Genomic DNA, 22,572 nt, shown 5'->3' with positions numbered 1-22,572 from the left:
TGACTATTTGTAAGATGATGAAATTTCTCATTTGGAACAGTCTTTAGAAAACCAGTTTTTTGTAGCATGTGTATCTATCATGTCTACAAATCATCCCAAAGTTTTACATTTTTCTGATTTATTTGATATTTTTAAACAGGTGTTTTAAATTCAGCTCTAAACCGATTTTTTCTGGAAATGTCGTTTTCGGTCGACCGGTACGTCGACCGGTCCATTGACCATTCGTCAGTATGTTTTTCCAGAGAATCGTGTCGACGTCACGTCGACCGAGAGTCTCGGTCGACACGTCGACGGAAGAATGGTCTGCCTCACTTTCCTTGTTTTCAGGACCTGCTCCTCGACCGGATTGCATCGGGTCGACCGAATGCTTTCCATCGGTGACCGAATGCTTTCATCGGCTGTCGACCGAACGTTCTGTCGGTCGACCGCCAATAGATCCGTTAGACACTAACGGCTATTTTTCTGAGCTGTCTTCTGGGGACTTTTTTGTCTTTTGTTAGGGGTTTTGGCTGAGTTTTTGAGTGGGTATAAATACCCTATTGCTGTTTTCTTTCAAGCCATCTAAGAGAGTTTTAAAACAAGTTTAAGAAAGTTTTTAATCAAGGGTTTAAGTTTTGTTTAAAAGAGTTTAAGAGTTTGTTTGAGTTTAGTTTGTGAAGCAAATTTCACAAGAGCAAAGAGGAGATCATCCTTTGGTGTTTGGGCATTCAACTCATCTCTCTCTCACTCTTGATCTATAGAGAAGTTTTCCTTAAACTCAATTCTAGCTATTTATTGTTTTGATCTTAATTTCCATAAGCTAGATTTCTATATTGAGTTTAAATTGTTTTATTGATACTCTCTGTTCACACACAACCTATTGAGCTTATTGTATTTACATTCATAGTATAATTTTGGGTTGTGAGATTAGTGACTTAGAGTTGTGCTTAATTGAGTTCTCACCTTGTTTAGAGAACAAATCATTTGATTTATATTGTGCTTATTGTGAGGATTCACTTGTAATACACTTGTACACCGAGAGAAGTGTGTGGTGAGAGACGGGGTCGAATCCAAGAGGAGTGGCGTCGGTTGACGTGCCTAGGGAGAGGTTGTAACCGAGCACTTGAGGAGGAGGACACGGGCTAGGACCAACACTTAGTGTGTGAGGTGTGATTACATAGTGATTGTATTGTGAGGTGTAAACGTTGTTCGGGTGAACGTAGAAAACCCGGTTGTGATAGTGGAGATCTCCTCGAGGTGAGGAGCGGGGACGTAGGTCGTGGGGACCGAACCTCGTAAACATATCGTTTTGTTTGTGATTGCATTGGCGTTCTTATTCTTGTTTTCATATCTTATATCGCCTTTGTGTATTGCTCATCATATTACCCTATCACTTGTGTAGATTGTTTATTTTACCCTTGTGTTAGTTCATATATCCTTGCTCATATATTTGTAATATCTCATTGATAGGATATATTCATTTGTTCATATTGCTTATCCTAGCTTACGTATCTTGTTGTATTTTATACTTGCTAGGATAACTTATTAATTAGTTTTAATTGGCATTTAATCGGATTAGATTAGCATAAGACCCTAATCACCCCCCCTCTAGGGTCTAACAATTGGTATCAGAGCTTGGTGCTCTTTGATTTAAGGTCTAACCACCTTGAGTTAAAGATCCAAGTTATCTTATTTGTGCTAATCTAGTTATGATTGCATTTGTCTTGCTTGCATATGTTCATATATATATCTTGAATATGAATGTATTTTGTTTAGGCTATAAATCCAATGTTGCTCCTAAATTCATTAATTTTCCCTATGCACAATGGGCTTCTAGATTTAAACTATTTGTTGAATCTAGAAATATTGACTTATGGAAAATTATTGATTGTGCTTATATTGTGCCCACATTGGAGAAATCTAAGTGGAGCAATCATGATAATAAAATGTTTAATATGAACAAGCTTTTGTTAGAATATTTGCTTAATGCCTTTGACTCATCATTTTCTAACAAATTTGTTCATTTTGATAGTGCTTACAATTTATGGAAATTCATAGAAGCACATCAAGGCAACTTGGAGGAAATCCGACGTAGTTTGGAGGATTGTTCTTCAAGTGAGTGTGGAGCATCATCATGCACACGGCCACTAGGCGATAGCCCTAGTGTGGTAAGCGATTCGGAATCCGATAGTGATATATCCATCAATGAACTCGCTTGTGCATATGATAGATTATCTCATGCCTATACAAAATTGCAAAACAATTTTATTGATCTTAAAAGCAAGCATATTAGTTTAAAATCCGATCATGAGTCGCTAGCTTCCAAACTTGATATTGTTGTTAAAGAGAATGCTATTTTAAAAGAAAACAATGAGTTATTAAGTTTGGAAAATAATAACATGTCTTCATCTATTGCTAGCTTAACTCATGCTAATAATAATGCCATGATAGAAGTAGAAACTATTAGAAATAAGTTTAATTCTTTTAGAAATGATCATGTTTCATCTACTTCTATTTCCAATGCTTGTATGCATAATGATGAATTGAATCTTGTGAAAAACCGAATATCATCTTTAGATTCAACCCTTAAAACATGCATTGTAGATAATAAGAAACTTATGGACTTGGGTGCAAAGTCTAGTACTACAACTTCTAAACCCGTACACTTTGCACACTTGTATAGTAAAACTTATAAGTGCTCCATTTATGGTCGAAAAGACCATTTAGCTAAGTTTTGCTATGATGCACAAAAACATAAGAATATTAATCCTTCTTGTGCATCTCATCAAGTTTCTTCATCACATACACATGCACATACTCATCATGTTCATCATAAGCATGCTCGTGTGTTTAAATGTGATATTTGTGGTCGTTTTGGTCATTTGGCCAAATATTATTTTGATTTGAAAAATAAGTCTCATTTGTCAAATGTTTCTAGTAGACCACATGTTTACAAATGTAATGTTTGTGGTAGATTTGGCCACTTAGGAAAGTTTTGTTTTGATAATGTTTTACATTTGCAAAAAGCTTCAAATAATTTATCTTTATTTGCAAATGTTCCTCGTGCACATCCACATGGTCAACATAACCAAATGCATCCTCTTCATTGCACTTATTGCAATCGAATGGGTCATTTGCATAATTATTGCTATGACCGGACCCGTGCACTAAATGCGCCCAAATGGGTTCATAACCCTAGGGCTTTGAGCTTCAATGATAGGGGTCATGTCCCTAAACCTTTTGGTACCAAAATTACTTGGGTACCAAAACAAAATTGATTTTAAACCAAGAATTTTAGTATTTTTATCTTTCTTTTTATTGGTTTTGAAAATTATGTTCTAAGATCTTTTGGTTATGAAAACAATTTTTTTGTATTTATATAACCCTCCGGGTTTATTAGGTGTTTATTCCCAAATCAAGTTTACCGGATGCTAAAATAATTATATGGGTTGGAACAAGCTCAAGAGCTTGATATAATTGTTGCCTCTCTCAAAAATTGTGTTTTGATTTGTTGCTTTTGAATTCATTATAATTCACTTATATGATGATATTTATGTGTTTGTGCTAATGAATTATCTATTCGTGCTTTATAATGTATTCTATGAGTGGTTTGATCAAATTATGTAAATAAAACTTTCTTTTTGATCAAACATTGTTTTTGGACTCAAATCTTGATTTATGATTTCATTTGAGTGATTTGTTTTCACTTGAAAACTTTTTTTCATGGTTCTCATGTTCCTCTTCTTTTGATTTCATAAATCTATTCTTTTATATGGTTTTTACATTTTTTGTGTTAATGAGACACTATTTTCATATTGACATATTTATATGTGTTCTCATTATCTTCATGTATGTGAGTAAATTTTTAGCATATTCATGTATGCTTGCTCACATATGTTTTGCCATGATCTTCATCGCATATATTCTATATGGCTTTTTGATAGGGGGAGCAATCCCTATACTTGTTTGATACTCACCTATGCTTATTGATAGGGGGAGCTTTCGCTCTCTTAATTCTTTTGTCCCCTTTTTGATGTTGTCAAAGGGGGAGAAATATTGTGAGTATATCTATCTTGTTTGTTTATATGCATGTGAGTTATTATCTTGTATATGTTCATTTTTCATGCATATATCCTTTTTGTAAATTGTTTGTCATCATCAAAAAGGGGGAGATTGTTGGCCTTCTTGTTTTGATGATGTTTAACAAACAATTTATTACTAATGTTGTTTGTCTAGTGTTTGTGCATTCCTTTGTTTTGTAGACAAACAACGTGGTTGGAGGATGGATGGAATAGAGCTTCAACGATCATATCCAAAGGAGGTTGGCGGAATGTCGGTGAAGCCTTGCAAATTCAAGTTCAAGATCCAAGTTCAAGCTTCATCCGCGAGATTACCAAGTCAAGCTTATTGAAGATCAAGATCATTGCTTGGGTAATTTAGTTTAGGAATTTATATTATGTGTGTTAGTACTTTAAGCTCAATCATATACACACATACACGTTTTGGTTTTTGTATATATATAGTTATATATATACATATATGTTTTGGTTTGATAGTTTTCAAGTTTTACTATGAAACAAATGAATAGAATTGGAAAATACTATTTTGTTTCATGTTTATATGCCTATATATGATTTCACCTTTAACAAGCTTATATTTAATGAAATCATATTTAGTGTTTTGAATATATTTGCATAGAATATGCAATTTTATGAAAATATTGTATTTCTAGGTTATAGACTTCATAACAACATGTTATATCTTTTATCAAGTCTATACAATCATTTCATAAGGTTTCAAAATGTTGTTTAAGTCAAAATATCAAAATATCAATTTTCAGGTTTTCATGTTTTGGACTATTTTGTAAAATGATGATATTTTTCATTTGGGAAGTCCTTTTTCGAAACCAGTCGTTGTAGCATGTTTATTATCATGTCTACAATCATTCCCCAAAGTTTTACATTTTTCTGAATTTATTTGATATTTTTAAACAGGGTTTTAAAATCAGCTCTAAAACCGATTTTTCTGGAATGTCAGTTTTCGGTCGACCGGTACGGTCGACCGGTCAATTGACCATTCGTCAGTATTTATCCAGAGAGTCGTCGGTCGACTGGTCCGGTCGACCGAGAGCTCAAATCGGTCGACCGACAGAATTTCCGGTCGACCGACGATGGTCCAGAAAGTTTTCTTCGTGTTTTTGCTCTCATCGGTCGACCGACGGAATTTTCGGTCGACCGACAATATAGCCGTTGGCTACTAACGGCTATTTCTGAGCTGTTTCTCTGGGGGCTGTTTTGTCATTTGTTTTGGGGTTTTTGCTGAGATTTCTAGTGGGTATATATACCCCATTGCTGATGTCTTTTCAAATTGATTAAGAGAGTTTAAAAACAAGGTTAAGAAAGTTTTAATCAAGGGTTTATGTTTGGTTTAAGTGTGTTTATAAGCTTTTAAGCATTTGAGTGTTTTGGTTTTGTGAATCACTTCCACAAGAGCTTGAGGAGATCATCTATTGGTGTTTGAGCATCCAACTCTTCTCCTTCCACTCTTGATCTATTGAGAAGTTTTCTAAACTCAATCTAGCTTCATATTTTATATTGTTTGATTATCTTTTTATTAAGCTAGTGTTCATATTGAGTTTAGTTGATTTTATTATCTCTTTGTTCACACACAACCTATTGAGCTTATTGTATTTACATTCATAGTATAATTTTGGGTTGTGAGATTAGTGACTAAGAGTTGTGCTTAATTGAGTTCTCACCTTGTTTAGAGAACAATCAATTGATTTATCTTGTGCTTAATTGTGAGGATTCACTTGTAATACACTTGTACACCGAGAGAAGTGTGTGGTGAGAGACGGGGTCGAATCCAAGAGGAGTGGCATCGGTTGACGTGCCTAGGGAGAGGTTGTAACCGAGCACTTGAGGAGGAGGACACGGGCTAGGACCAACACTTAGTGTGTGAGGTGTGATTACATAGTGATTGTATTGTGAGGTGTAAACGTTGTTCGGGTGAACGTAGAAAACCCGGTTGTGATAGTGGAGATCTCCTCGAGGTGAGGAGCGGGGACGTAGGTCGTGGGGACCAAACCTCGTAAACATATCGTTTTGTTTGTGATTGCATTGGCGTTCTTATTCTTGTTTTCATATCTTATATCGCCTTTGTGTATTGCTCATCATATTACCCTATCACTTGTGTAGATTGTTTATTTTACCCTTGTGTTAGTTCATATATCCTTGCTCATATATTTGTAATATCTCATTGATAGGATATATTCATTTGTTCATATTGCTTATCCTAGCTTACATATCTTGTTGTATTTTATACTTGCTAGGATAACTTATTAATTAGTTTTAATTGGTATTTATCGGATTAGATTAGCATAAGACCCTAATCACCCCCCCCCCTCTAGGGTCTAACAGTAGTATCTCTTCGCGAGTACCGGATTTCATTTGAATTCCCCTTTACACAAGTTTTGAGAAGAGATAATGTATTTGGATTCATAATTAGGAATTTCATCTTCTTTGAACTTATAGACATAGATAGCACTCTGATTGACCTGATTGGTACCATCTCGATGGGTATCGGGTGTCATGATAATATGTTTTCTATGAACTAAGATTCTCAGGGCTAGTGCATAACATTTCATGTACAACAAACCAAGAAAAAGTAATCCGATTGGTTTAATTTAAGGTGATTGAATCCTCAATAATATGTGGGGTTGTGGTGATTCTCTGAGACTAGGCTATCATTGTGGAAGGGTTTGGTCAGTATCAGAAACCATCAGATCCCATGTGACATGTACACATATCCTCAGTGACGATCTTTTCAAATAAGATACTAATTATAGAAATCTTGTTTGGATCGAGGAAGCGGTACGCGACATGGAATCTATCCAACTGAGATTCCAATGAGTTGCTTTTGCATGAGTAGATCTAGATAGTAATAACCAGAAGGCGTGCATGTTTTGTTGATTGTTTTCAATTTGGTTCTAGTTTCGATCTATGTTGCTTTTATAATTGTTTTTAGACGTTTTTAGCATCTTGAACACTTACATACTTTTCCGTTGTTTGGTCCATCTTTTCTTATTTATTCACTGTGTTGGATCTCTATGTGTATATTCTTTGGAATATTCTCTATCTTACATTAGTCTTTGTTTTTTTTTCTCGCTTGATGTGTTGTGGGTCGCTTGCCTAATGATCCCTGGGGTTATTTTCTCCCTTCTTTCAATTAGTTGCAGGAGTAGTCAGTCTTGGATCAGGTTATGCAGTTGAATAGTTTTACCCTTCTAAGAGTTGATAAGTGGTTTCTTTATGGTTCTGCCCCTTTTTATAGTTTGTTAGTTTAGTGCCACACCATGCTGTGTAGCTTATAGTTAATTCACCCAGTTTTGGTCTAGTTTGACCAGAAGTTGACTTTTGGCACTAATAGCCCACCTCAGCTACTGAACTACTATTTTATCATTGTTCAGAAGCAGTTTAGATAGATGATACTTATGTATTTGTATGAGGATCCGACTTACCCCGTTCTCGTGTACATATTGTCAATCGAGTCGCTTGCCCATATCCATCTTTGGGACACAGGGTATGACACGGTTTTGTTAGTATCATAGCTAAGATTTTGATAAGTAGACCTTACTCGTAGTCATATTTGGTGGATAGATTCTAGCTTTTATAATTCTTTATGAAGTCTATGTTTATGTGAGTCTTACCATTTGTTAACACCGGATGAACAATATGTGTTGTAGTGACCTTTGATAGTTTACTTTGGCCAAAAGAGGGTATAATTAATAAAGTGGACCAATATGTTACTTAGGGATAAAATGAGGTGTGACCTAGTCAAGTATGTTAGTGAGAGTGTGGATGCAAAAGTGAGGCACAAGATTTGATGGATTATGAGAATTAAATTTAAAAACTGTGACTTGAGGACACCAATGATTTTATAGAATTTGATTGGACGAGAGTCGACATTGTAATCTTATAAAAGTGACATGTGGATTTGGTGAATTTCTTGATTTCATAGTTTGGTGTCTTGAGTAAGTAGGGAGTAGTCATAGTTGAGGTTTATGACCTAATCCAAGTTTTGTTATCTTATCTATCTTTATATTTGGTGAACATGAGTTCTCTAAAATGTTCACAAATTCCTTGTCCACACAAAGTGAAATTTACAAACAAGATTTTTACAGTGGAAATAAAATAAGTGAAAAACTAAAAGCAAACTAATAAAGGAACACACGAGATTTTTACAACGGTTCCGATCAAAATCCTATGTACACTCTTCTTTCTTGTGAAGGGTCTTCTTCACTATGACCAGAGTTTACCCAAATCATACCCTATTTGGTAGATTTCAAAGACCGCACCTTGAAATCTACCTAAAACCAATCGTCTAACCTAACTCGTCACAATGATCAGAAGAAATCTAAACCTAGCTAAGAAAACTCTCAATTAACCTTCATTGAGTACACCAACCCTTAATTACCAAGCTTGCGTACGCCTTCAAACACACAAGTTTGAAATACAACCAAAATATATATATAAATCATAAAAAGAACAATCTTACAGCCCTTTATCAAACTGCTCTTCAAATCAATGTAGGAAGATCTGTGAAGAAGTGGTGCAAAATTGTAGGTATAGAGCACTCATTCTCACTAAATCAAACTCTGATGAAAAACACACTTGAAAGAAGTTGAAAGAAGCTCAAGGGATTAGATCAACTCTTTCTCTCAAACCTTAGAAAAAGATTTTCAAATCGATGTAGATGAAGATCCGTGAAGAAGTGGTGTAAAGTTGTAGGTGTAGGGTACTCCTTCTTGCTGAACCAAACTCCGATGAAAAGCATACCGAGAAGAAGTTGAAAGAGAGTCGAGGGATTAGATCAACTCTTTCTCTCAAACCCTAGAAAAATATTCTTCTTTTATGCAATTGTCTCTTTGTTATTGTTGTCTCTACTTCGTTGTCTCCCAAATATAATCTCCAACTCCTCTTGTATAAGCCTTGATAGAATAGGAAAGAGATACTCTAATTAGAGTTCTAATACGATAAACTCATGCCTATATTCCAATAGATAACCATATCTGAATATTTCATATAAAAGCATATACATAGGCATATTCAACTTTTTTATTTTTTAAAAACAAAAAATATGAAAAAGAAAATTTGATTTTGTTTTTAATTTTTCATAAGAAAACAAAAAGAAAGAAAAAGAATTTTTTTTATTTTGTTTTTCAATATAAAAAATAACCAAAAATCAAGAAAGATCAAATAAAAACTAAAACTAAAAAAATAAAATAAAACCAAGAATAAAAAATAAACATACATATGTACAACATGTCAGGTGAGCATGCATATAAGTACTAACTAAATAGATATGCAATGAAAACAAATGAAAGTTAGTACATGCCAGTGTATCTCATGCATCATCTGAAAATATAGGTCTAGAGTAATAAGAAAATAAAAGAAAAAATAAGTGTAAAATAAAGAAAGAAGAAAATAGACCTAGTCCAAGAAAATAAAAAGATAAAAACCATTGTCAGTCATCATCTCTCTCGATCTCCTTGTGTCCATATCCACGGGCTACCTCGGGCACAAAATCTCCATAGACCGATGGTGTGGGAAGCTTTGAATTAGTCCTACGAGCAACATCCATCAAAAATTGATGAGAAGCATCATAATAGTGATGCTAAGCAGTCATATCAACTCTCATGGACTCCACTCTCATAGTCAGCAACTCCAGTCTCCTAGAGTATCCAAAGTACAATGAGAAGCACTACCTCCTGAAGAGCCAGGAACATCGTCACCTATAGTATGGGACCTAGAAGGTTAAACACCTGAGGGCTTTCCCTTTCCCCTCGCCCCTAAGTGTTTTCCAACGTCTCATCACACAAGGCAACTCTCCCCTTCTCCATCTGATCCGAAGGTAAAATATGAATCCTTTAATCCTTACAGAAAGTGTGATTAGAAAGAAATGGACCAACTGAGTATTTAGCTTCTTCTTCTTCTCAACCATCTCCCTAGTACTCAAAGTAATTGATGACATCCATACAAAGATAATTTGTGTAGGATCAAATGATTGACCCCTAGCAATCCAATGTAGAAGGATGACATCTCTACTAGATAAAGTAGTGTGAGCAACACTAAGATAAAGATCAAACTTAAGAAAGTGACTGAGAAGAATATACTCAAGTTTTAGATAACCTAAGCTGAATACACCCAAAAAAGATTTATCTGTGAGGAGCTCAGTCATGCGGGTGTAATCGTCAGAATCGATAGGGACATTCTTAGAAAATATAAACACATCGTCGCATCCCAAGTGTTGTTGTGGTAGACGAAGAATCCTATGAATATAATCACCAGTAATCATAATCTCTCGTCCTCTCACTTTGTCTTGGCTTCTAAAGATCCATAGGTTTAGTTGTAGTTCATGTAGAACTCTAAACCCAAGAAACATTGGCTTTGTCTCCTTCTCTTTCCTTCATTGATCCTAGACCAGCTACATCCAATAATCCTATCGCACTCATATAATCCTGCAAACGTCTTTCATATAACCCTCACTTATATACAATATGCAGCTTCTGGTATTTCTCAAGCAACTCTTGAGATGAAGATTGTGAAGATCGAGCTCCCTTGTTGGAAGACATTCTCTAAAAAGTCAAATAACATGTATTAGTATAGAGAATATCATAAATAGAATAAAGAAAATTAAGTAAATTGTGAAAAAGAAACAAAAATAGTAGTTTCAACTCATACACCATCGATGGATGATTGACAACCATTAATGATTGACATATTATCATTAACATCAATGGTTGAAGAACAGAAACCAACGAGTTTTGCTAAATCATCAAAAACTTATATACAACTCAACAAACAATGACCTAAACTACTCTAATACTTATTAATCATTCATCCACACAAGATTTATCATCAAAAATATGTAAAAAAAACCATAACAAATATCAAAATTGAAGATTTAGGGTTTAGAAAAATACCTCTTTGATTTGATTTGATTCAAAATGATGAAATAGATGAAGATGATGATTTCAGCAAAAAGAAACAAGAAATCCAACATAAAAACATAAAATTTAGAGAATTTTGAGAGAAGAGATAAAAAGGGGTAAAAGTAAAGAGAAAAAATGACCAATTTTTTTATGTATATATATACACACACACACACACACACGCACACACACACACACACACACACACAAACATATGTTGGAAAACTTACCTGTATGAGGAGATAATATGTAAAAATATATCAAACATGTTCTCCTCATAATGTAGACCAAGAAGTGGATTTTGATACTTTAAATTAGCAAGCAACTTTTGTGTGTAGCATTAGTCCTCGATCGACCTGCATGTCTACAGAAAGGCAGATAATTGTGACCTAAGTATTCATATAGGTCCACGTTGGGTAGTAATAAGGCCTTTAAGATCCAAATCTGTTTGACTATCTTAATCTTATACCTTATATGACAGCTCATCGAAACATGTCAGTTCTTCCACATAATGAGCATATAGAATGATAAGTTTCATTGAAAATAAGATCAAAACAATCAAGATTGTTACCCTTTATAAAAGAAGTTTGAAACTTTTATGTTTTTCAGAATATGAATAACCAAGTCCCGGGGTCTTAGCAACTAATTTTTCTTTTTCACATTAAAATATTTTCAAGTTGCTTAGTTAAACAAGAATTTGATTTTGTAATTCAGAATATTGTACACACTCAAGAGAGATTGAATCCACTAAATTCAAATTTGAAGAGGAAAAATTAACTTTCTTTGGCAAAAGTTTATTTTCTTTCTTGAAGCTTGTATTCATCTTTTTAGTTTCTTCATTTTTTAACTATATTTTCCAAAGGAATTAATAGTTCTTTATACATAGAGTAAAGTTCATAACAAGAATGATATACCTCTTCATCTAAACACTCATCATTAGAACCACTTGAGTTACTCTGGTCTATATATAGAAATAATGCACCTCTTCCCATAAGACACTTACTCACTTGTTTGTCAACTTCACTTGTTTCATCTTCAGACTCATCCTCATCTATCAAATCTCAGGTTGTAATTTTAAGACTCTTACCCTCCTTCTCATTTCCTTTCTATTCAAATTACATCTATTCTTGAAGTGACCTAGTTTCTTACAACGATAACAAATAGTGCCAGTTTCGAAATAGTTGAGATTTTATTATTTACCTATTTAGTAAATTGATTCTATATTTTCTATAGATATTTTTGCTCTTTCTTTGACTACAGAAAAGACTTGAGCCCTTTTACAATAAGTGTAGATTGATGATCTGTGACTCCCCAGGGTTCACACAAGGCTGCAGTCCCAGGTGAAACCCGGATTGTCAAACCTGCCAAGCACTAACCACCATGCTATGACAAGTTTCATCATCACAATCACTATCTCTCTAGTGGAAATAATAAATAGGTGAAGGTACAGACAGGTAAAAAAAATAAAAATAGGACAACACTGGATATACACAGAAGAAGCATACGAAAAATCAATAATGAGCCCAACTGGAATAAAATAGACATATCTCTGAGTCTGAACTGAATCTCAAATACAATGAGTCATATAAACAAAATCTTACAATAGCTCTCAACTCTATGAAACAAAATACCAATCTAGATTCTGAAAATGATCAACTACATGTGGAGTTCTACAATAACTACAAAATATGATAAGTAACTAAATGGACAACTAAGAAGTCCCATCAACCTGCGACTCTCCGTGCGCCAGACTCGCTGCCTGAAAGGGAGGAAAACAACGAGCGTCAAAGCGCTATCGAGATCATCACTACCTCTCCCCAGGGGAAGGGGTAGGAGTATATAAGAAAATAGAGTCACTACATACATATATCAAATCATTCATATAACTCTCTATGAATGAAAAACAAATAATCAATGATAAATACTCCAATCTCCAACATAAAGAATAATCATCTCATCTAGAATTACGTCCGAGTGACCTGCTCTAATATAAGAGGATACCAACTAAGCTAAAACAAATATATCTGCCGTTCATAACGGGTGTAACAAATTCTCAAAGGAAAATACCCTACTCGCGGGCAATTTATCATAGAAGTAAAGCCTACAACTGATCAAATATTTATGTGTGCATCATCTTGTACTATAGCGATACTTTTGTAATGCTCATTACTCAATCGCTCTGCGGCAATAGGGTTTATTATTTTCCTATTCCGGATACATATAATAACGATACTGTTGTAATACTATTACTCAATCGTTCTGCGGTAATAGGTTTTATCTCCCTATCCCGGATACATGAAATAACGATACTTTTATAATACTTTTACTCAATCGTTCTGCGGCAAATATGTTTTATCTCCCTATTTCCGGATACATGAATTAACGATACTTTTGCAATACTCTTACTCAATCGTTCTGCGGCAAATAGGTTTTATCTCCCTATTTCCGGATACATATAATAACGATACTGTTGTAATACTCTTACTCAATCGTTCTGCGGCAAATAGGTTTTATCTCCCTATTTCCTGATACATGAAAAAACTATACACTTTCATATGTATTCATCAGCTTAACGTGCGACAAAAAGTATGTTAACACAACATAATCTAAGTGTACGTGCACATATCTCGTTGTGCGTGTCCATATCTGGTGTTCATCATCATCCCAGATGTTAAAAAACTCTTAAGCATTATATATAACAGTACAAGATCGAGAAACTCTCTCAAAAATAACAAACAAGAGCGAAACTCAAGAAACCTTTACGTAATATATCAATTTATTTCAAATCAGCACATCTGCAGTTTTCTGCAGAACATATCATTAGTAAATTGAGAATATCTTTCTCTGGACAAACTCTTTTTAAGAATAGTTTTTCGTTTTGGAAACTAGACTCACATAGCTATCATTGGACACTAATTTGGTTAAGTTTGGAGTTCATATGATATTTCTAATTTCCATCCAAACATTTTATTTGTGCAGCAAATTTTCTGCAGAACATATCATCAGTAAATTGAGCATATCTTTCTCTAGGAAAACTATCTTTAGGTATGATTTTCTGTTTTGAAAACTAGATTCACATATATTTCAATTGGAATTATTTTGGTTCAAATTGGATATCATTTGTTATTTAAAATTTCTAGTTCAAAAGTATATGTGCAGCAGATTTTCAGCAGAACATAACAAGCATGATTATTTGCACAAGAAAACATATGTAAACCTTCAATCATGCACGAAACTTTAAAACAAAGAATAAGACATCTAAATTCAGATAAACAATGTTTAAATTATTTTTAGATCTTAAAATACTTCTGTAAATTCGTACTTAATCTCTTTAACATGAAAAGACTTATATATGATAAAAAAAAGGAATTTTCGTGAAAAATACAGGTATTTATAGAGGCAAACCCGAAACAAACCTGTTAGACCCGAACCAGGAAACCTAGTCTGACTAGGAAAATACCCCTTCGGTATTTTGGTTATAACTTTCTCATATGACCTCGGAATGAGGTGATCTAAGACTTGTTGGAAATATGTTGAAGAGACCTACAACTTTAGGCTTTTACACTTTTCCAAATTCAAACTGTATCGATGTGCAAAACATAAAAACTCATAACTAGTCATTATTCCCAGATTTTCACTCTTTTGGCCTTTGTGCATGTTTTGTGCATTTGCACTCATATTTTCACAAATATATATTGAATTGATCTCAAATCAATTCTTATCATATCCAAACATCAAAATATATTATTTTTCACCATATAACATATTTATCATTATTTATCATAAAGTATTCAAATTTACGGGGTTTTACATTCTTCCCCCTTAAAAGAATTTCGTCCCCGAAATTCCACAATCGCATCTCAGAGCTCAAAAACTGAGAAAACACAATAAGAAGGTGTAATTCATATTAAGAATTCCTTCTGCACCCATCTCACAGTATTAGCACAATGATATTTAAAGTTAACAACCTAGAATGCAAACATTCTCCCATAAATCCCTAATTAAACGAAATTGGTACGTCGAGCGAAACAATCCAAACAAGGAAACCCTCATGTATATACCATGTGTTTCAAATGATTAAGGATCAGGTGACAATATCTCCATTCTAGTGTTAAAGATGAATATAAATGTGACTAAACAACATAGATAAGGACCACTATCAAAGCATATAAGCATAAGAATTTATCAACATCATACATGTCCAAACAGGTGTGGGTAGTCGCGACGAACATCCTCCTTGCGCTCCCAAGAAATCTCTTCGGCTCCTTGCCGGTTCCACTGAACTTTCACTAATGGAATGACTTTATTCCTAATCTTTTTATTCTCTCTAGCAAGTATGCATACCGAAATCTCTACAGTAGTCAAGTCATCCTGAATCTCAATCTCTGATGAATCAATCACTCTTTGTTGCTCATCATCCCGCAGATGCTTCTTAAGTATCAAAACATGAAAGACATCGTGTATACTCGACATCGATGCTGGAAAATCTAACCTGTAAGAAATAGCTCCAATGCCCTCGATGATCCTGAAGGGACTAACATATCTCGGGGCAAGTTTCCCCCGTCTACCGAATCGCTGAACGCCCTTCATCAGTGATACTTTCAACATAACTGAGTCTCCGACCTGGAACTCTAAAGGTCGTCTCCTCTGATTTGCATAGCTCTTTTGCCGACTCTACGCCGTAAGAATGCACTCTCGAATCAATGCCACCTTCTCTGTGGTCTGTCTAACTAACTCTAAACAAATCAATAAACTATCCTCTGGCTCTGCCCAACATATAGGTGATCTGCAAGGTCTCCCGTACAAAGCTTCATATGGTTCCATCCTGATGATAGCTTGATAACTATTATTATATGCAAATTCAATCAGTGGGATGTGATCCTCCCAGCTACCCTGAAAATCCATAATGCATGCTCTCAGCATGTCCTCTAAGATCTGATTCACCCTCTCGGTCCGACCATCTGTCTGGGGGTGAAAAACGCTGCTAAATGACAACTGACTGCCAAAAACATACTGGAAACTCCTCCAAAAATGAGATGTGAAGCCTGAGCCCCGATCTGATACAATCGTCTCTGAAACTCCATGCAATCTAACAATCTCCCGAATGAAGATCCTCGCATACATATCTGCCGTATAAGTCATCCTTACTGGTAAGAAATGTGTAGACTTAGTCAATCTGTCCACTATAACCCAAATGGAATCATTTCCTTTCTTTGACTTAGGCAACCCCACTATGAAATCCATGGAAATATTTGCCCACTTCCACTCAGGAATGGGTAAAAGCTGTAGGGTTCCTGCATGTCTCTAATATTCTACCTTAATTTGTTGGCAGGTATAACACTTAGCCACATAATCTGCAATCCCTCTGCGCATACCACTCCACCAAAAATACCTCTTCAGATCCTTGTACATTTTCCTTGTGCTTGGATGTACTGTATATCTGTTACGATGCGCCTAAACTGTCGCAAAATAAGCCATACCCTCCGGGTCTGCATCAAAACACCTCGTAGTCCTGCTAATGGTGTGTCCACGTAAATGACAAATGTCGTATCACTATTTAGAACAGTCAAAATTGTCATTGTAGTCTATCTAGCCTTAATAGTCTTAAAGGCTTCCTGGCACCCCGTGCCCAAAGCAAACTATACACCCTTCTTTGTAATGTGTGTAAGTAGTATCATAATCTTCAAAAAGTCCTGAATGAACTTTCTCTCATACCATTCTAAAACTACGAACCCCTGGAATGGTTCTTAGTGGCTCTCAATCAAGTACAGCCTCAACAATGGCTGGATCCACTGTTATGCCCCAAATGCTGATGACGTGGCCTAAAAAATCTAATCTCTTATAGCCAAAACTCGTATTTACTGAACTCGGCGTATCACTGATGCCTCTAATCTCAATTGTCCGCTATCCCCGCAATGCCAAAAGAGGATGTTGCTCGTGCTCTGTCTCCGATCTCGAAAAGATAATGATGCCGTTAATAAAATGACTACGAACTGGTCCTAACATGGACGAAAAACCCGGTTCATCAAATCCATGAATATCGCGGGTGCATTGGTCAGCCCAAATGGCATGACAAGAACTCAAAAGACCCATAACGAGTCAGAGAATACGGTTTTGGAAATATCCATTTACCGCAATCGCAACTGGAAATAACTAGAATGAAGATTAATCTTAGAGAAATACTGCGCTCCCCGCAGCTAGTCAAACAAGTCATAAATCCTTGATAGTGGATCCGTGATCCGGAAAATGACCTTGTTCAACTCATGATAATCGATACACAATCGCATGCTATAGTCCTTCTTCCCCACGAAGAAGACCTATGCTCCCAAAAAAAAAAGACTCCAGATAAAAAAAACTTTGTGATAACAACTCATCTAGCTGAGTCTGTAGCTCCCTCATCTCAGCGGGTGCCATATGATATGGTAAGGTGTTCGGAATATCGATACGGTGCCTGCTGCAAATCGATGCAGGGAAACAACCTCTCTCACTGGAGAAAACGTAGGTATGTCCAGAATGACATCCTGATACTCCGAGACAACTCTGGTCTCGCTCAAAACTACACCTCGATCATGTATCATCACCTCTTTGACGTATGCCAGAAATGACTCCGCATTCTGGTTACCCCATGAGGTTGCTACTATCTATATAATCCCAACGAATGCTCACAAGCATACTGTTTTAGCAAAATAGTCGGTACTGATATTGTAGGATGATAACCATTTCATACCAAGAATGACGTTGAAATTTGACATCCACAAAACGACCATGACAAAGATGAACTCAAACTCATCTATACTGATGACACATCTCCTACATATACTCTCTAATAGGGACACCTCCCCTAGAGGAGTACAAACTGATTATAGAACGCCTAAACGCTGCGCTACAAGCTGATGTCTAATCATGACATCATGATAGATAAAAAAATGCAAAGCTTCTGATTCAACAAGATTCGAGCTGGATAAGAATTTACTACGAAAACTCTGTTCGCACTATGATCACGTGGCACGACTACATAAACTCTGCTGATGGCCGATGCCTGCTACGCTGCTGGCGGTGAAACACATGGGTCCATCTGACACTGATGAATACTCTAAATAGCACAATTCTGGCCTATAGGCCCCTACATCCTCAGAATAACTGGTAGCAGATCTATCCTCCGATGCTAGCCGTAACTGTTGCCCTAAGATTATTGGCCCTGATCTCTATCATGCTAGTCTCCTGCTAGTGTACTGCAATAATTCTTCGCTCTATGTCCAATCTTATTATAATTGTATTATGTGTCCCGAATCATGCGCTGCTGCTGTGTTATCAAATCATGTTTGCTATCTTCTTGTAATGTCTTTATTGCTGATGGTAAAAATCCTTACCCTGCCCTTGACATTGCCATCATGCTAGTCTTGATTTCGTAATTAACTATAGGCATATCTCACTGTTTTAAGCAAACTAGCTCTAACTGCTTGTCGAAGAAGTAAACAAAATTTTCCCAAATAAGTGATATTCACTGTCCCGACGAAAATCTGAAATCGTAGCTATTCTTTGCTGCTATTCTCCGGTGATATCCTCTGTGCTGAATATATTTAACCTCTGGTTTGTTACTGATTCTATGTTAAGGAATTTTCACATATTCCTTCTTATTTATAAGCTGCATATGAATCCAATGTGCCCTGCACTATGGTGTTCTTAGTGTCATACATCTTTCTTATTCTTATAGAGCCAAGCTTCCTGCTCTGTATCTCTATCAACAAATGGTTGTGATAATATAACCATTAGTATTACCTCTTCAATTTGCACAATTAGTACAACGGATGGTGGAACTCCAGAAAATGTAATGTGGCTCGCTACTCCCTCCTCGAGTGTTGCTAGTCTCTGTTTCTGCAAACGGTGTCATAAAGTCGATCAAATACTATGGAGCCTGCTGCGGCTCGAACTCTACTTGCCCAGCTCTCCGGGTATGAGTTTTATCTCGACCGTATTCTCACTCCAACATTTATAATATCGAGAGGAGAGCTTATGATCACAGTAAGTGAGATCGCAAATATATATACATATATATAACATATCACAATACGTATTCATAACATATAATATTCACGCAAATACTTTAAATCAACATAAAATAATTATCGTAAATTTTTTTTTGAATATTTGAGATATACGCACATATCGTCCTCACTCATTCTAGGAATTCCTAACGGACTCTATACGTGAATCCTAGGAAACTCTATCCTAGCTTCACAATTTGACACAGGAATAATCCTAAGGATGCTGGAACTAGAGCTCTGATACTAACTGTGACGCCCCAGGGTTCACACAAGGCTGCAGTCCCAGGTAAAACCCGGATTGACAAACCTGCCAAGCACCAACCACCATGCTATGACAAGTTTCACCATCACAATCACTATCTCTCTAGTGGAAACAATAAATAGGTGAAGGTACAGACAGGTAAAAAGAATAGAAATAGGACAACACTGGATATACATAGAAGAAGCATACGAAAAATCAATAATGAGCCCAACTGGAATAAAATAGACATATCTCTGAGTCTGAACTGAATCTCAAATACAATGAGTCATATAAACAAAATCTTACAATAGCTCTCAACTCTATGAAACAAAATACCAATCTAGATTCTGAAAATGATCAACTACATGTGGAGTTCTACAATAACTATAAAATATGATAAGTAACTAAATGGACAATTAAGAAGTCCCATCAACCTACGACTCTCCGTGCGCCAGACTCACTGCCTGAAAGGGGGGAAAACAACGAGCGTCAAAGCGCTAGCGAGATCATCACTACCTCTCCCCAGGGGAAGGGGTAGGAGTATATAAGAAAATAGAGTCAGTACATACATATATCAAATCATTCATATAACTCTCTATGAATGAAAAACAAATAATCAATGATAAATACTCCAATCTCCAACATAAAGAATAATCATCTCATCTCGAATTACGTCCGAGTGACCTGCTCTAATATAAGAGGATACCAACTAAGCTAAAACAAATATATCTACCGTTCATAACGGGTGTAACAAATTCTCAAAGGAAAATACCCTACTCACGGGCAATTTATCATAGAAGTAAAGCCTACAACTGATCAAATATTTATGTGTGCATCATCTTGTACTATAGCGATACTTTTGTAATGCTCATTACTCAATCGCTCTGCGGTAATAGGGTTTATTATTTTCCTATTCTGGATACATATAATAACGATACTGTTGTAATACTATTACTCAATCGTTCTGCGATAATAGGTTTTATCTCCCTATCCCGGATACATAAAATAACAATACTTTTATAATACTTTTACTTAATCGTTCTGTGGTAAATAGGTTTTATCTCCCTATTTCCGGATACATGAATTAATGATACTTTTGTAATACTCTTACTCAATCGTTCTGCGGTAAATAGGTTTTATCTCCCTATTTCCGGATACATATAATAACGATACTGTTGTAATACTATTACTCAATCGTTCTGCAGCAAATAGGTTTTATCTCCCTATTTCCGGATACATGAAAAAACTATGCACTTTCATATGTATTCAACAGCTCAACGTGCGACAAAAAGTATGTTAACACAACATAATCTAAGTGTACGTGCACATATCTCGGTGTGTGTGTCCATATCCTAGATGTTAAACAACTCTTAAGCATTATATATAACAGTACAAGATCGAGAAACTCTCTCAAAAATAACAAACAAGAGCGAAACTCAAGAAACCTTTACGTAATATATTAATTTATTTCAAATCAGCACATCTGCAGTTTTTTACAGAACATATCATTAGTAAATTGAGAATATCTTTCTCTGGACAAACTCTTTTTAAGAATAGTTTTTCGTTTTGGAAACTAGACTCATATACCTATCATTTGACACTAATTTGGTTCAGTTTGGAGTTCATATGATATTTCTAATTTCCAGCCAAACATTTTATTTGTGCAGCAGATTTTCTGCAGAACATATCATCAGTAAATTGAGCATATCTTTCTCTAGGAAAACTATCTTTAGGTATGGTTTTCTGTTTTGAAAACTAGATTCACATATCTTTCAATTGGCATTAGTTTGGTTCAATTTGGATTTCATTTGTTATTTTAAATTTCTAGCTCAATAGTATATATGTGCAGCAGATTTTCAACAGAACATAACAAGCATGATTATTTGCACAAGAAATCATATGTAAACCTTCAATCATGCACAAAACTTTAAAACGAAGCATAAGACATCTAAATTCAGATAAACAATATTATAAATTATTTTTAGATCTTAGAATGCTTCTGTAAATTCGTGCATAATCTCTTTAACATTAAAAGACCTAGTCTTTATACATATATACAAAAGATCCAATTTTTATACACAAATTAATTGATTAGGCTCTATAAAACTCATTAAAAACTCTTAAAAAATATTTTAAAAACTAGGAGGGGGATTAGTAGAGATGATACTCGTCTGGGGTTGTAGAAAAACTTGTTAGAAGCAACGTCGAAGGAGATCTCCACTCCAAAAACCAAAAATCAACAAAAACCCAACTTGAAAGCTCCAATCTTCTTCAAGAATTCAAAATGGGTTTTATGGGGGTTTGGTGACTGTTAGGGTTCTTAGATATGATAAAAAAAAGGAATTTTCGTGAAAAATACAGGTATTTATAGAGGCAAACCCGAAACAAACCTGTTAGACCCGAACCAGGAAACCTAGTCTGACTAGGAAAATACCCCTTCAGTATTTTGGTTATACCTTTCTCATATGACCTCGGAATAAGGTGATCTAAGACTTGTTAGAAAGATGTTGAAGAGACCTACAACTTTAGGCTTTTACACATTTCCAAATTCAAACTGTATTGATGTGCAAAACATAAAAACTCATAACTGGTCATTATTCCCAGATTTTCACTCTTTTAGCCTTTGTGCATGTTTTGTGCATTTGCACTCATATTTTCACAAATATATATTGAATTGATCTCAAATCAATTCTTATCATATCCAAACATCAAAGTATATTATTTTTCACCATATAACATATTTATCATTATTTATCATAAAGTATTCAAATTTACGGGGTTTTACATGATCTTTATCTTCTAAACTTGAGTCTGACTCCTTCTCTTTGATCGGGCTTTCTCCTTCTTTGCTCGTAAGGCTAATGACTTCTTCTTCGAATCTTCTTCTGAGGCATCTTCTCTTTTTTCAGTTGGGCTTCATACATGATGAGATTGCCTACAAGATCATCAATGGAAAGTTTAGAAAAAATCTAAAGTTCTTCAATTGTCGTTACCTTTAGTTTCCAATCTCGAGATAGAGAATGGAGTATCTTTCTGCGTAACTTCTTGTTGTCATACTCCTTCCCTAAAGCTTTTAATTTATTCATGATAGTAGTACATTATGTAAACATCTCTGTTTTCACCAAAAGTCGTCTTCATTGTCGATTACATTAAAACTTAAATCATTTACAATGAATTACAATAAAAAATAGACAAATTACAACTTTCTCGGAAAATAACACAAAAATCATTTATCGACTTCTGCTTTGTGGGACTTTGCCTGTGCCGGGAGTGCTTTGGCTCGTGGACTACCAAATCACAGATTGTGAAGGTTT

The sequence above is a fragment of the Asparagus officinalis genome, chromosome 6, assembly GCF_001876935.1.
Source record: "Asparagus officinalis chromosome 6, Aspof.V1, whole genome shotgun sequence".
In the NCBI taxonomy this organism is placed as follows: domain Eukaryota; kingdom Viridiplantae; phylum Streptophyta; class Magnoliopsida; order Asparagales; family Asparagaceae; genus Asparagus; species Asparagus officinalis.
This window is presented reverse-complemented; position numbering follows the sequence as displayed.